This window comes from Lampetra fluviatilis, chromosome 55 (genome assembly GCF_964198595.1).
Source record: "Lampetra fluviatilis chromosome 55, kcLamFluv1.1, whole genome shotgun sequence".
Taxonomy (NCBI): domain Eukaryota; kingdom Metazoa; phylum Chordata; class Hyperoartia; order Petromyzontiformes; family Petromyzontidae; genus Lampetra; species Lampetra fluviatilis.
In genome coordinates this window covers 6,095,569-6,112,063 of record NC_136329.1, presented here as the reverse complement: position 1 = coordinate 6,112,063, position 16,495 = coordinate 6,095,569, and the positions used below count along the sequence as shown (strand labels likewise).

The window sequence follows — 16,495 nt, the reverse complement described above, 5'->3', positions numbered from 1 at the left end:
AGTGGGTGAGTGAGTGGGTGAGTGGGTGGGTGGGTGAGTGAGTGAGTGAGTGGGTGGGTGGGTGGGTGGGTGGGTGGGTGGGTGGGTGAGTGAGTGGGTGAGTGGGTGGGTGGGTGGGTGAGTGAGTGGGTGGGTGGGTGAGTGGGTGGGTGGGTGGGTGGGTGGGTTGGTGAGTGGGTGGGTGAGTGGGTGGGTGGGTTGGTGAGTGAGTGAGTGGGTGGTTGAGTGGGTGGATGGGTGAGTGGGTGAGTGGGTGGGTGGGTTGGTGAGTGGGTGAGTGGGTGGGTGGGTGAGTGGGTGAGTGGGTGGGTGGGTGGGTGAGTGGGTGGGTGGGTGAGTGGGTGGGTGGGTTGGTGAGTGGGTGGGTGAGTGGGTGGGTGGGTGGGTTGGTGAGTGAGTGAGTGGGTGGGTGAGTGGGTGGATGGGTGAGTGGGTGAGTGGGTGGGTGGGTGGGTGAGTGAGTGGGTGAGTGGGTGGGTGAGTAGGTGAGTGGGTGGGTGGGTGGGTGGGTGAGTGGGTGGGTGGGTGAGTGGGTGGGTGGGTGGGTTGGTGAGTGGGTGGGTGAGTGGGTGGGTGGGTTGGTGAGTGAGTGAGTGGGTGGGTGAGTGGGTGGATGGGTGAGTGAGTGGGTGAGTGGGTGGGTGGGTTGGTGAGTGAGTGAGTGAGTGGGTGGGTGGGTGGGTGGGTGAGTGGGTGAGTGGGTGGGTGGGTTGGTGAGTGAGTGGGTGGGTGAGTAGGTGAGTGGGTGGGTGGGTGAGTGGGTGAGTGGGTGGGTGAGTGGGTGGGTGAGTGGGTGAGTGAGTGGGTGAGTGAGTGGGTGAGTGGGTGGGTGAGTGGGTGGGTGAGTGGGTGGGTGGGTGAGTGGGTGGGTGGGTGGGTGAGTGAGTGAGTGAGTGGGTGGGTGGGTGGGTGAGTGAGTGGGTGAGTGAGTGGGTGAGTGGGTGGGTGGGTGGGTGGGTGAGTGAGTGGGTGAGTGAGTGAGTGAGTGAGTGGGTGGGTGGGTGGGTGGGTGAGTGGGTGGGTGGGTGGGTGAGTGGGTGGGTGGGTGAGTGGGTGAGTGGGTGGGTGGGTGAGTGAGTGGGTGAGTGGGTGGGTGAGTGGGTGGGTGGGTGAGTGGGTGGGTGGGTGAGTGGGTGAGTGGGTGAGTGGGTGAGTGGGTGAGTGAGTGGGTGAGTGGGTGGGTGGGTGAGTGAGTGGGTGGGTGGGTGGGTGGGTGGGTGAGTGGGTGAGTGGGTGGGTGGGTGAGTGGGTGAGTGGGTGGGTGGGTGGGTGAGTGGGTGGGTGGGTGAGTGGGTGGGTGAGTGGGTGGGTGGGTGGGTTGGTGAGTGGGTGGGTGAGTGGGTGGGTGGGTTGGTGAGTGAGTGAGTGGGTGGGTGGGTGAGTGGGTGGATGGGTGAGTGGGTGAGTGGGTGGGTGGGTTGGTGAGTGGGTGAGTGGGTGGGTGGGTGGGTGAGTGGGTGAGTGGGTGGGTGGGTGGGTGGGTGGGTGAGTGGGTGGGTGGGTGAGTGGGTGGGTGGGTGGGTTGGTGAGTGGGTGGGTGAGTGGGTGGGTGGGTTGGTGAGTGAGTGGGTGGGTGAGTGGGTGGATGGGTGAGTGGGTGAGTGGGTGGGTGGGTGAGTGGGTGAGTGGGTGGGTGGGTGAGTGGGTGGGTGGGTGGGTTGGTGAGTGGGTGGGTGAGTGGGTGGGTTGGTGAGTGAGTGAGTGGGTGGGTGAGTGGGTGGATGGGTGAGTGGGTGAGTGGGTGGGTGGGTTGGTGAGTGAGTGAGTGGGTGGGTGAGTGGGTGAGTGGGTGGGTGGGTTGGTGAGTGAGTGGGTGGGTGAGTAGGTGAGTGGGTGGGTGGGTGAGTGGGTGAGTGGGTGGGTGAGTGGGTGGGTGAGTGGGTGAGTGAGTGGGTGAGTGGGTGGGTGAGTGGGTGGGTGAGTGGGTGGGTGAGTGGGTGGGTGAGTGGGTGGGTGGGTGGGTGGGTGGGTGAGTGAGTGGGTGGGTGGGTGGGTGGGTGGGTGAGTGAGTGGGTGAGTGAGTGGGTGAGTGGGTGGGTGGGTTGGTGAGTGGGTAGTTGAGTGGGTGGGTGGGTTGGTGAGTGGGTTGGTGAGTGGGTGGGTGGGTTGGTGAGTGAGTGAGTGGGTGAGTGAGTGGGTGAGTGAGTGGGTGAGTGGGTGAGTGGATGAGTGGGGGGGGGGTGAGTGGTTGAGTGGGTGAGTGAGTGAGTGAGTGGGTGAGTGGGTGGCTGAGTGGGTGAGTGGGTGAGTGAGTGGGTGAGTGAGTGGGTGGGTAGGTGGGTGGGTGAGTGAGTGGGTGAGTGGGTGAGTGAGTGGGTGAGTGAGTGGGTGGGTAGGTAGGTGGGTGAGTGGGTGGGTGGGGGGGTAGGTGGGTGGGGGGGGTAGGTGGGTGAGTGGGTGAGTGGGTGGGTGAGTGGGTGAGTGGATGAGTGAGTGAGTGGGTGAGTGAGTGAGGGGTGAGTGAGTGAGTGGGTGAGTGGGTGAGTGAGTGGGTGAGTGAGTGGGTGAGTGAGTGGGTGAGTGGGTGAGTGGATGAGTGGGGGGGGGTGAGTGGTTGAGTGGGTGAGTGAGTGAGTGAGTGGGTGAGTGGGTGGCTGAGTGGGTGAGTGGGTGAGTGAGTGGGTGAGTGAGTGGGTGGGTAGGTGGGTGGGTGAGTGAGTGGGTGAGTGGGTGAGTGAGTGGGTGAGTGAGTGGGTGGGTAGGTAGGTGGGTGAGTGGGTGGGTGGGGGGGTAGGTGGGTGGGGGGGGGTAGGTGGGTGAGTGGGTGAGTGGGTGGGTGAGTGGGTGAGTGGATGAGTGAGTGAGTGGGTGAGTGAGTGAGGGGTGAGTGAGTGAGTGGGTGAGTGGGTGAGTGAGTGGGTGAGTGAGTGGGTGAGTGAGTGGGTGGGTAGGTGAGTGAGTGGGTGGGTGAGTGGGTGAGTGAGTGGGTGGGTGGGTGAGTGAGTGGGTGAGTGAGTGGGTCGGTGAGTGGGTGAGTGAGTAAGTGGGTGAGTGGGTGAGTGAGTGGGTGAGTGGGTGAGTGAGTGGGTGGGTAGGTGAGTGAGTGAGTGGGTGGGTGGGTGGGTGAGTGAGTGGGTGAGTGAGTGAGTGAGTGAGTGGGTGGGTGAGTGAGTGGGTGAGTGAGTGGGTGAGTGAGTGAGAGGTGAGTGAGTGGGTGAGTGGGTGGGTGGGTTGGTGAGTGAGTGGGTGGGTGAGTGGGTGGATGGGTGAGTGGGTGAGTGGGTGGGTGGGTGGGTGAGTGAGTGGGTGAGTGGGTGGGTGGGTGAGTGGGTGAGTGGGTGGGTGGGTGAGTGGGTGGGTGGGTGGGTTGGTGAGTGGGTGGGTGAGTGGGTGGGTTGGTGAGTGAGTGAGTGGGTGGGTGAGTGGGTGGATGGGTGAGTGGGTGAGTGGGTGGGTGGGTTGGTGAGTGAGTGAGTGGGTGGGTGAGTGGGTGAGTGGGTGGGTGGGTTGGTGAGTGAGTGGGTGGGTGAGTAGGGGAGTGGGTGGGTGGGTGAGTGGGTGAGTGGGTGGGTGAGTGGGTGGGTGAGTGGGTGAGTGAGTGGGTGAGTAGGTGGGTGAGTGGGTGGGTGAGTGGGTGGGTGAGTGGGTGGGTGAGTGGGTGGGTGGGTGGGTGGGTGAGTGAGTGGGTGGGTGGGTGGGTGGGTGGGTGGGTGGGTGGGTGAGTGAGTGGGTGAGTGAGTGGGTGAGTGGGTGGGTTGGTGAGTGGGTAGTTGAGTGGGTGGGTGGGTTGGTGAGTGGGTTGGTGAGTGGGTGGGTGGGTTGGTGAGTGAGTGAGTGGGTGAGTGAGTGGGTGAGTGAGTGGGTGAGTGGGTGAGTGGATGAGTGGGGGGGGGTGAGTGGTTGAGTGGGTGAGTGAGTGAGTGAGTGGGTGAGTGGGTGGCTGAGTGGGTGAGTGGGTGAGTGAGTGGGTGAGTGAGTGGGTGGGTAGGTGGGTGGGTGAGTGAGTGGGTGAGTGGGTGAGTGAGTGGGTGAGTGAGTGGGTGGGTAGGTAGGTGGGTGAGTGGGTGGGTGGGGGGGTAGGTGGGTGGGGGGGGGTAGGTGGGTGAGTGGGTGAGTGGGTGGGTGAGTGGGTGAGTGGATGAGTGAGTGAGTGGGTGAGTGAGTGAGGGGTGAGTGAGTGAGTGGGTGAGTGGGTGAGTGAGTGGGTGAGTGAGTGGGTGAGTGAGTGGGTGAGTGGGTGAGTGGATGAGTGGGGGGGGGTGAGTGGTTGAGTGGGTGAGTGAGTGAGTGAGTGGGTGAGTGGGTGGCTGAGTGGGTGAGTGGGTGAGTGAGTGGGTGAGTGAGTGGGTGGGTAGGTGGGTGGGTGAGTGAGTGGGTGAGTGGGTGAGTGAGTGGGTGAGTGAGTGGGTGGGTAGGTAGGTGGGTGAGTGGGTGGGTGGGGGGGTAGGTGGGTGGGGGGGGGTAGGTGGGTGAGTGGGTGAGTGGGTGGGTGAGTGGGTGAGTGGATGAGTGAGTGAGTGGGTGAGTGAGTGAGGGGTGAGTGAGTGAGTGGGTGAGTGGGTGAGTGAGTGGGTGAGTGAGTGGGTGAGTGAGTGGGTGGGTAGGTGAGTGAGTGGGTGGGTGAGTGGGTGAGTGGGTGGGTGGGTGAGTGAGTGGGTGAGTGAGTGGGTCGGTGAGTGGGTGAGTGAGTAAGTGGGTGAGTGGGTGAGTGAGTGGGTGAGTGGGTGAGTGAGTGGGTGGGTAGGTGAGTGAGTGAGTGGGTGGGTGGGTGGGTGAGTGAGTGGGTGAGTGAGTGAGTGAGTGAGTGGGTGGGTGAGTGAGTGGGTGAGTGAGTGGGTGAGTGAGTGAGAGGTGAGTGAGTGGGTGAGTGGGTGAGTGAGTGAGTGGGTGAGTGAGTGGGTGAGTGGGTGAGTGAGTGAGAGGTGAGTGAGTGGGTGAGTGGGTGAGTGAGTGAGGGGTGAGTGAGTGGGTGAGTGGGTGTGTGAGTGGGTAGGTGAGTGAGTGGGTGGGTTAGTGAGTGAATGAGTGGCTGAGTGGGTAAGTGAGTGAGTGAGTGGGTGAGTGAGTGGGTGAGTGGGTAGGTGAGTGGGTGGGTGAGTGAGTTAATGGGTGGGTGGGTGAGTGGGTGAGTGGGTGGGTGGGTTGGTGAGTGAGTGAGTGAGTGGGTGAGTGAGTGGGTGGGTGAGTGGGTGGGTGGGTTGGTGAGTGAGTGGGTGGGTGAGTAGGTGAGTGGGTGGGTGAGTGGGTGGGTGGGTGAGTGGGTGGGTGGGTGGGTGAGTGGGTGGGTGGGTGGGTGAGTGAGTGGGTGGGTGGGTGGGTGGGTGAGTGGGTGGGTGGGTGAGTGAGTGGGTGAGTGGGTGGGTGGGTTGGTGAGTGGGTTGGTGAGTGGGTGGGTGGGTTGGTGAGTGGGTTGGTGAATGGGTTGGTGAGTGAGTGAGTGGGTGAGTGAGTGGGTGGGTGAGTGGGTGAGTGGATGAGTGGGGGGGGGGTGAGTGGTTGAGTGAGTGGGTGAGTGAGTGAGTGGGTGAGTGGGTGGGTGAGTGGGTGAGTGAGTGGGTGAGTGAGTGGGTGGGTAGGTGGGTGGGTGGGTGAGTGAGTGGGTGAGTGAGTGGGTGAGTGAGTGGGTGGGTAGGTGAGTGGGTGAGTGGGTGGGTGGGGGGGTAGGTGGGTGGGGGGGGTAGGTGGGTGAGTGGGTGAGTGAGTGAGTGGGTGGGTGAGTGGGTGAGTGGATGAGTGAGTGAGTGGGTGAGTGAGGGGTGAGTGAGTGAGTGGGTGAGTGGGTGAGTGAGTGGGTGAGTGAGTGGGTGAGTGAGTGAGTGGGTGGGTAGGTGAGTGAGTGAGTGGGTGGGTGAGTGGGTGAGTGAGTGGGTGGGTGAGTGAGTAGGTGAGTGAGTGGGTCGGTGAGTGGGTGAGTGAGTAAGTGGGTGAGTGGGTGAGTGGGTGAGTGAGTGGGTGAGTGGGTGAGTGAGTGGGTGGGTAGGTGAGTGAGTGAGTGGGTGGGTGGGTGAGTGAGTGGGTGAGTGAGTGGGTGAGTGAGTGAGTGGTGAGTGAGTGGGTTGAGTGGGTGAGTGAGTGAGGGGTGAGTGAGTGGGTGAGTGGGTGTGTGAGTGGGTAGGTGAGTGAGTGGGTGGGTTAGTGAGTGAATGAGTGGGTGAGTGGGTAGGTGAGTGAGTGGGTGGGTGAGTGAGTGGGTGAGTGGGTAGGTGAGTGGGTGGGTGAGTGAGTTAATGGGTGGGTGAGTGAGTGAGTGAGTGGGTGGGTGAGTGAGTGAGTGAGTGAGTGGGTGAGTGAGTGAGTGGGTGAGTGGGTGAGGAGGAGGATGAGTGGGTGAGTGTGTGTGTGAATGAGTGGGTGAGTGAGTGGGTCGGTGAGTGAGTGGGTGGGTGAGTGAGTGAATGAGTGGGTGAGTGAGTGGGTGGGTGAGTGAGTGAGTGGGTGAGCGAGTGAGTGTGTGTGTGAATGAGTGGGTGAGTGAGTGAATGAGGAGGATGAATGAGTGAATGAATGAGTGAGTGAATGAGTGATGAAGGAGTGAGGAGATCTCCACCAACCAGCTGGGGCCTCGCCACGCGCGCGTGAGACAGCAGCAACAAGATGCAGCACAAGACGGTTCAGCCCAGGACCCTGAAGCAGCAACAAGATGCAGCACAAGACGGTTCAGTCCAGGACCCTGAAGCAGCAGCAGCAACAAGATGCAGCAGGAGACGGTTCAGCTCAGGACCCTGAAGCAGCAGCAGCAACAAGATGCAGCAGTAGACGGTTCAGCCCAGGACCCTGAAGCAGCAGCGACAAGATGCAGCAATAGACGGTTCAGCCCAGGACCCTGAAGCAGCAGCGACAAGATGCAGCAGGAGACGGTTCAGCCCAGGACCCTGAAGCAGCAGCGACAAGATGCAGCAGTAGACGGTTCAGCCCAGGACCCTGAAGCAGCAGCAGCAACAAGATGCAGCAGGAGACGGTTCAGCCCAGGACCCTGAAGCAGCAGCAGCAACAAGATGCAGCAGGAGACGGTTCAGTCCATGACCCTGAAGCAGCAACAGCGACAAGATGCAGCACAAGACGGTTCAGTCCATGACCCTGAAGCAGCAACAGCGACAAGATGCAGCACAAGACGGTTCAGCCCAGGACCCTGAAGCAGCAGCAGCGACAAGATGCAGCAGTAGACGGTTCAGTCCAGGACCCTGAAGCAGCAGCAGCGACAAGATGCAGCAGTAGACGGTTCAGCTCAGGACCCTGAAGCAGCAGCAGCGACAAGATGCAGCAGTAGACGGTTCAGCTCAGGACCCTGAAGCAGCAGCAGCGACAAGATGCAGCAGTAGACGGTTCAGTCCAGGACCCTGAAGCAGCAGGAGCAGCGACAAGATGCAGCAGGAGACGGTTCAGTCCAGGACCCTGCAGCAGCAGCGACAAGATGCAGCAGTAGACGGTTCAGCTCAGGACCCTGAAGCAGCAGCAACAAGATGCAGCAGGAGACGGTTCAGCTCAGGACCCTGAAGCAGCAGCAGCAGCAACAAGATGCAGCAGGAGACGGTTCAGCCCATGACCCTGAAGCAGCAGCAGCAACAAGATGCAGCAGGAGACGGTTCAGTCCAGGACCCTGAAGCAGCAGCAGCGACAAGATGCAGCAGTAGACGGTTCAGCTCAGGACCCTGAAGCAGCAGCAGCAACAAGATGCAGCAGTAGACGGTTCAGCTCAGGACCCTGAAGCAGCAGCAGCGACAAGATGCAGCAGTAGACGGTTCAGCTCAGGACCCTGTAGCAGCAGCAACAAGATGCAGCAGGAGACGGTTCAGCTCAGGACCCTGAAGCAGCAGCAGCGACAAGATGCAGCAGTAGACGGTTCAGCTCAGGACCCTGCAGCAGCAGCAGCAACAAGATGCAGCAGGAGACGGTTCAGCTCAGGACCCTGTAGCAGCAGCAACAAGATGCAGCAGGAGACGGTTCAGCTCAGGACCCTGTAGCAGCAGCAACAAGATGCAGCAGGAGACGGTTCAGCTCAGGACCCTGCAGCAGCAGCGACAAGATGCAGCAGGAGACGGTTCAGCTCAGGACCCTGCAGCAGCAGCGACAAGATGCAGCAGGAGACGGTTCAGCTCAGGACCCTGTAGCAGCAGCAGCGACAAGATGCAGCAGGAGACGGTTCAGCTCAGGACCCTGTAGCAGCAGCAGCGACAAGATGCAGCAGGAGACGGTTCAGCTCAGGACCCTGAAGCAGCAGCAGCGACAAGATGCAGCAGGAGACGGTTCAGCTCAGGACCCTGAAGCAGCAGCAGCAGCGACAAGATGCAGCAGTAGACGGTTCAGCTCAGATACCAGCAGCAGCAACAGTCGTGGTGGGTGGGTGTCAGTAGGCGTGGCTTAGTGTCAGTAGGCGTGGCTTAGTGTTAGTAGGCGTGGCTTGATGTCAGTAGGCGTGGCTTAGTGTTAGTAGGCGTGGCTTGGAGCCAGTAGGCGTGGCTTAGCGTCATCGCCCCGCCCCCTCCGCCTGCGGCGTCGACCAATCAGCAGCCGACCCACGGCGGACTCAGCCGAGGTCGCGTCCGCCATCTTGGTCGGGGGCGTTGTGCGATTGCGTCATCGTCAACTCTCCTCACCCAACATGGCCGCGGATGTCCTCATAACAGCGGCAACCACCACCACCACCACCACAACCACCACCACCACAACCATCGCCTCGTCGTTTTAAAAGCCTCAGCAAATCTCCGCTTCGCTTCGACTGGCGTACACGCGCGAGTTAAAGGGCTTTGCAGCTCATCGGATTTCTCCTGCCCGGAAGAAATACGTGAGTCAGATCCCCACTCGATATGGCACCCAGTGGCTTCACAACAACAACAGCAACAGCAGCAGCAACCACCACAACCACCACAACAACAACCACCACCACCACCACCATCGCCTCGGCGTTTTAAAGTCTCCCTCAAGCGAGCATCTCCTCCGGGCTCGACGGGGAAGTTCCCGAGAGAAGCGGCGCTTCACGAGTACAGCAATCATTCATCTTTCTATCATCATCATCATCTTTCATCATCATCATCTCTCATCATCATCATCATCTCTCATCATCATCATCATCTCTCATCATCATCATCATCTCTCATCATTATCATCATCATCATCTCTCATCATCATCATCTATCATCATCATCATCATCTCTCATCATTATCATCATCATCATCTCTCATCATCATCATCTCTCATCATCATCATCTCTCATCATCATCATCATCTCTCATCATTATCATCATCTCATCATCTCTCTTATCTTTCTCTCATCATCATCATCATCTCTCATCATCTCTTATCTTTCTCTCATCATCATCATCATCTCTCATCATCATCTCTCATCATCATCATCATCTCTCATCATCATCATCATCATCTCTCATCATCATCATCTCTCATCATCATCATCATCTCTCATCATCATCATCATCATCTCTCATCATCATCATCTTATCATCTCTCTTATCTTTCTCTCATCATCATCTCTCATCATCATCATCATCTCTCATCATCATCTCTCATCATCATCATCATCTCTCATCATCATCTCTCATCATCATCTCTCATCATCATCTCTCATCATCATCATCTCTCATCATCATCTCTCATCATCATCTCTCATCATCATCATCTCTCATCATCTCTCATCATCATCTCTCATCATCATCATCATCTCTCATCATCATCTCTCATCATCATCATCTCTCATCATCATCATCATCTCTCATCATCATCATCTCTCATCATCATCATCATCTCTCATCATCATCATCATCTCATCATCATCATCATCTCTCATCATCATCATCTCTCATCATCATCATCATCATCTCTCATCATCATCATCATCTCTCATCATCATCATCATCTCTCATCATCATCATCTCTCATCATCAACATCATCTCTCATCATCATCATCATCTCTCATCATCATCATCATCATCTCTCATCATCATCATCATCTCTCATCATCATCATCATCTCTCATCATCATCATCTCTCATCATCAACATCATCTCTCATCATCATCATCATCTCTCATCATCATCTCTCATCATCATCATCATCTCTCTCATCATCATCATCATCTCTCTCATCATCATCATCTCATCATCATCATCATCATCTCTCATCATCATCATCATATCTCTCATCATCATCATCTCTCTCATCATCATCATCATCTCTCTCATCATCATCATCATCTCTCTCATCATCATCATCTCATCATCATCATCATCATCATCTCTCATCATCATCATCATATCTCATCATCATCATCATCTCATCATCATCATCATCTCTCATCATCATCATCTCTCATCATCATCATCTCTCATCATCATCATCTCTCATCATCATCATCTCTCATCATCATCATCTCATCATCATCATCTCTCTCATCATCATCATCTCATCATCATCATCATCTCATCATCATCTCTCATCATCATCATCTCTCATCATCATCATCTCTCATCATCATCTCTCATCATCATCTCTCATCATCATCTCTCATCATCATCATCATCTCTCATCATCATCATCATCTCTCATCATCATCATCATCATCTCTCATCATCATCATCTCTATCATCATCATCTCATCATCATCATATCATCATCATCATCTCATCATCATCATCTCTCATCATCATCTCTCATCATCATCATCTCATCATCATCGTCTCATCATCATCGTCTCATCATCATCATCTCATCATCATCATCTCATCATCATCATCTCATCATCATCATCATCATCTCTCATCATCATCATCATCATCTCTCTCATCATCATCATCTCATCATCATCATCATCTCTCATCATCATCATCATCTCTCATCATCATCATCATCTCTCATCATCATCATCATCTCTCATCATCATCATCATCTCTCATCATCATCATCATCATCTCTCATCATCATCATCATCATCTCTCATCATCATCATCATCATCTCTCATCATCATCATCTCTCATCATCATCATCTCTCATCATCATCATCTCATCATCATCATCATCATCTCTCATCATCATCATCATCTCTATCATCATCTATCATCATCATCATCTCTCATCATCATCATCATCTCTCATCATCATCATCATCTCTCATCATCATCATCATCTCTCATCATCATCATCATCTCTCATCATCATCATCATCTCATCATCATCATCTCATCATCATCATCATCTCTCATCATCATCATCATCATCATCTCTCATCATCATCATCATCTCTCATCATCATCTCTCATCATCATCTCTCATCATCATCATCATCTCTATCATCATCATCATCTCTATCATCATCATCATCTCTCATCATCATCATCATCTCTCATCATCATCATCATCATCTCTCATCATCATCATCATCTCTCATCATCATCTCTCATCATCATCTCTCATCATCATCATCATCTCTATCATCATCATCATCATCTCTATCATCATCATCTCTCATCATCATCATCATCTCTCATCATCTCTCTCATCATCATTTCTCATCATCATCATCATCTCTCATTATCATCATCATCTATCATCATCATCATCATCATCATCTCTCTCATCATCATCATCTCTCATCATCATCATCATCTCTCATCATCATCAGCTCTCATCATCATCATCAGCTCTCATCATCATCATCATCTCTCTCATCATCATCATCTCTCATCTCATCATCATCATCTCTCATCATCATCATCATCATCTCTCATCATCATCATCATCTCTCATCATCATCATCTCATCATCATCTCATCATCATCATCATCATCTCATCATCATCTCATCATCATCATCTCATCATCTCTCATCATCTCTCATCATCATCTCTCATCATCATCTCTCATCATCATCATCTCTCATCATCATCTCTCATCATCATCATCTCTCATCATCATCATCATCTCTCATCATCATCATCTCTCATCATAATCATCATCTCTCATCATCTCTCTCATCATCATCATCATCTCTCTCATCATCATCATCATCTCTCTCATCATCATCATCATCTCTCTCATCATCATCATCATCATCATCTCTCATCATCATCATCATCTCTCATCATCATCATCATCTCATCATCATCATCATCATCTCTCATCATCATCATCTCTCATCATCATCATCATCATCTCTCATCATCATCATCATCTCTCATCATCATCTCTCATCATCATCATCTCTCATCATCATCATCATCTCATCATCATCATCATCATCATCTCTCATCATCATCATCTCTCATCATCATCATCATCATCTCATCATCATCATCATCATCTCTCATCATCATCATCTCTCATCATCATCATCATCTCTCTCATCATCAACATCATCTCTCATCATCATCATCATCTCTCATCATCATCTCTCATCATCATCATCATCTCTCTCATCATCATCATCATCTCTCTCATCATCATCATCTCATCATCATCATCATCATCATCTCTCATCATCATCATCATATCTCATCATCATCATCTCATCATCATCATCATCTCTCATCATCATCATCATCTCTCATCATCATCATCTCTCATCATCATCATCTCTCATCATCATCATCTCTCATCATCATCATCTCATCATCATCATCTCTCTCATCATCATCATCTCATCATCATCTCATCATCATCTCTCATCATCATCATCATGTCATCATCATCTCTCATCATCATCATCTCTCATCATCATCTCTCATCATCATCTCTCATCATCATCATCATCTCTCATTATCATCATCATCTCTCATCATCATCATCATCTCTCATCATCATCATCTCTATCATCATCATCTCATCATCATCATCTCTCATCATCATCTCTCATCATCATCATCTCATCATCATCGTCTCATCATCATCATCTCATCATCATCATCTCATCATCATCATCATCATCATCTCTCATCATCATCATCATCTCTCTCATCATCATCATCTCATCATCATCATCATCATCTCTCATCATCATCATCATCATCTCTCATCATCATCATCATCTCTCATCATCATCATCATCTCTCATCATCATCATCTCTCATCATCATCATCATCATCTCATCATCATCATCTCTCATCATCATCATCATCATCTCATCATCATCATCTCTCATCATCATCATCTCTCATCATCATCATCATCTCTCATCATCATCATCATCTCTCATCATCATCATCATCTCTCATCATCATCATCATCTCTCATCATCATCATCATCTCATCATCATCATCTCATCATCATCATCATCTCTCATCATCATCATCATCATCATCTCTCATCATCATCATCATCTCTATCATCATCATCATCATCTCTATCATCATCATCATCTCTCATCATCATCATCATCTCTCATCATCATCATCTCTCTCATCATCATTTCTCATCATCATCATCATCTCTCATTATCATCATCATCATCATCTCTCTCATCATCATCATCTCTCATCATCATCATCATCTCTCATCATCATCAGCTCTCATCATCATCATCATCAGCTCTCATCATCATCATCATCTCTCTCATCATCATCATCTCTCATCTCATCATCATCATCTCTCATCATCATCATCATCATCTCTCATCATCATCATCATCTCTCATCATCATCATCTCATCATCATCTCATCATCATCATCATCATCTCATCATCATCTCATCATCATCATCTCATCATCTCTCATCATCTCTCATCATCATCTCTCATCATCATCTCTCATCATCATCATCTCTCATCATCATCTCTCATCATCATCATCTCTCATCATCATCATCTCTCATCATCATCTCTCATCATCATCATCTCTCATCATAATCATCATCTCTCATCATCTCTCTCATCATCATCATCATCTCTCTCATCATCATCATCATCTCTCTCATCATCATCATCATCTCTCTCATCATCATCATCTCTCTCATCATCATCATCTCTCATATCATCATCATCTCTCATCTCATCATCATCTCTCATCTCATCATCATCTCTCATCATCATCATCTCTCATCATCATCATCTCTCATCATCTCTCTCATCATCATCATCATCTATCATCATCATCATCTCTCATCATCATCATCATCTCTCATCATCATCATCATCTCTCATCATCATCATCTCTCATCATCATCTCTCATCATCATCTCTCATCATCATCATCTCTCATCATCATCTCTCATCATCATCATCTCTCATCATCATCATCTCTCATCATCATCTCTCATCATCATCATCATCATCTATCATCATCATCATCATCTATCATCATCATCATCATCTCTCATCATCATCATCTCTCATCATCATCATCTCTCATCATCATCATCTCTCATCATCATCATCATCTCTCATCATCATCATCATCATCATCTCTCATCATCATCATCTCTCTCATCATCATCATCTCTCATCATCATCATCATCTCTCATCATCATCATCTCTCTCATCATCATCATCATCTATCATCATCATCTCTCTCATCATCATCTCTCTCATCATCATCTCTCATCATCATCATCATCTCTCATCATCATCATCATCTCTCATCATCATCATCATCATCTCTCATCATCATCATCATCTCTCATCATCATCATCTCTCATCATCATCATCATCTCTCATCATCATCATCATCTCTCTCATCATCATCATCTCTCATCATCATCATCATCTCTCATCATCATCTCTCATCATCATCATCATCTCTCATCATCATCATCTCTCATCATCATCATCATCTCTCATCATCATCATCATCTCTCATCATCATCATCTCTCATCATCATCATCTCTCATCATCATCATCATCTCTCATCATCATCATCTCTCATCATCATCTCTCTCATCATCATCATCATCATCTCTCATCATCATCATCATCTCTCTCATCATCATCATCTCTCATCATCATCATCATCATCTCTCATCATCATCATCATCATCTCTCATCATCATCATCATCTCTCTCATCATCATCATCATCTCTCTCATCATCATCATCTCTCATCATCATCATCATCTCTCATCATCATCATCTCTCATCATCATCATCATCTCTCATCATCATCATCATCTCTCTCATCATCATCATCATCGCTCTCATCATCATCTCTCATCATCATCATCTCATCATCATCATCTCATCATCATCATCATCATCTCATCGTCATCATCATCATCTCATCGTCATCATCATCATCTCTCATCATCATCATCATCTCTCATCATCATCATCATCTCTCATCATCATCATCATCTCTCATCATCATCATCTCATCATCATCTCTCTCTCATCATCATCATCATATCATCATCATCATCTCATCGTCATCATCATCATCATCTCTCATCATCATCATCATCACCCACTCACACAGAGACCCACAGACTCACACAGAGACCCAGAGACTCACACAGAGACCCAGAGACTCACACAGAGACTCGCACAGAGAGACCCATAGACTCACACAGAGACTCATAGACTCACAGAGACTCACACAGAGACTCAGACACTCACCACACACTCACTCATATCCACGTTGTCCACTGTATTGCCCCCCCCCTCTCTTTCCGCTCCGCTCCGTAGAAGATGGACGTGACAGAGACCCACAGACTCACACAGAGACTCACAGACTCACCACACAGAGACCCAGACACTCACACAGAGACTCACACAGAGACCCAGACACTCACACAGAGACCCACAGACTCACACAGAGACCCACAGACTCACCACACAGAGACCCAGACACTCACACAGAGACTCACACAGAGACCCAGACACTCACACAGAGACCCACAGACTCACACAGAGACCCACAGACTCACACAGAGACTCACCACACAGAGACTCACCACACAGACACTCACTCATATCCACGTTGTCACTGTATTGCCCCCCCCTCTCTCTCTCGTCTGCTCCGTAGAAGATGGACGTGACAGAGACCCACAGAATCACCACACAGAGACCCACAGACACACCACACAGACACTCACTCATATCCACGTTGTCCACTGTATTGCCCCCCCCCCCTCTCCGCTCCGCTCCGTAGAAGATGGACGTGACAGAGACCCACAGACTCACACAGACTCACCACACAGAGACCCACAGACTCACCACACAGAGACCCACAGACTCACCACACAGAGACCCACAGACTCACCACACAGAGACCCACAGACTCACCACACAGAGACCCACAGACTCACCACACAGAGACCCACAGACTCACCACACAGAGACCCACAGACTCACCACACAGAGACCCACAGACTCACGCAGAAACTCACCACACAGAGACCCACAGACTCACACAGAGACTCACCACACAGAGACCCACAGACTCACCACACAGAGACCCACAGACTCACCACACAGAGACTCACCACACAGAGACCCACAGACTCACCACACAGAGACTCACCACACAGAGACCCACAGACTCACCACACAGAGACCCACAGACTCACACAGAGACTCACCACACAGAGACCCACAGACTCACCACACAGAGACC

At 51.3% G+C, this 16,495-nt stretch overlaps 1 protein-coding gene across 2 annotated transcripts in view; it reads left to right on the top strand.

The window, feature by feature from the left end:
- The first annotated feature begins 8,419 nt into the window (after window positions 1–8,419).
- LOC144949829 (uncharacterized) overlaps window positions 8,420–16,495 on the top strand; it is a 29,616-nt gene continuing 21,540 nt past the window's right edge. Inside the window, exon 1 of one of the 2 annotated variants that reach the window (XM_078879776.1) lies at window positions 8,420–8,722. The gene's annotated coding sequence lies outside the window, so the exon portion shown is untranslated. The other variant, XM_078879777.1, reaches the window with a different exon arrangement.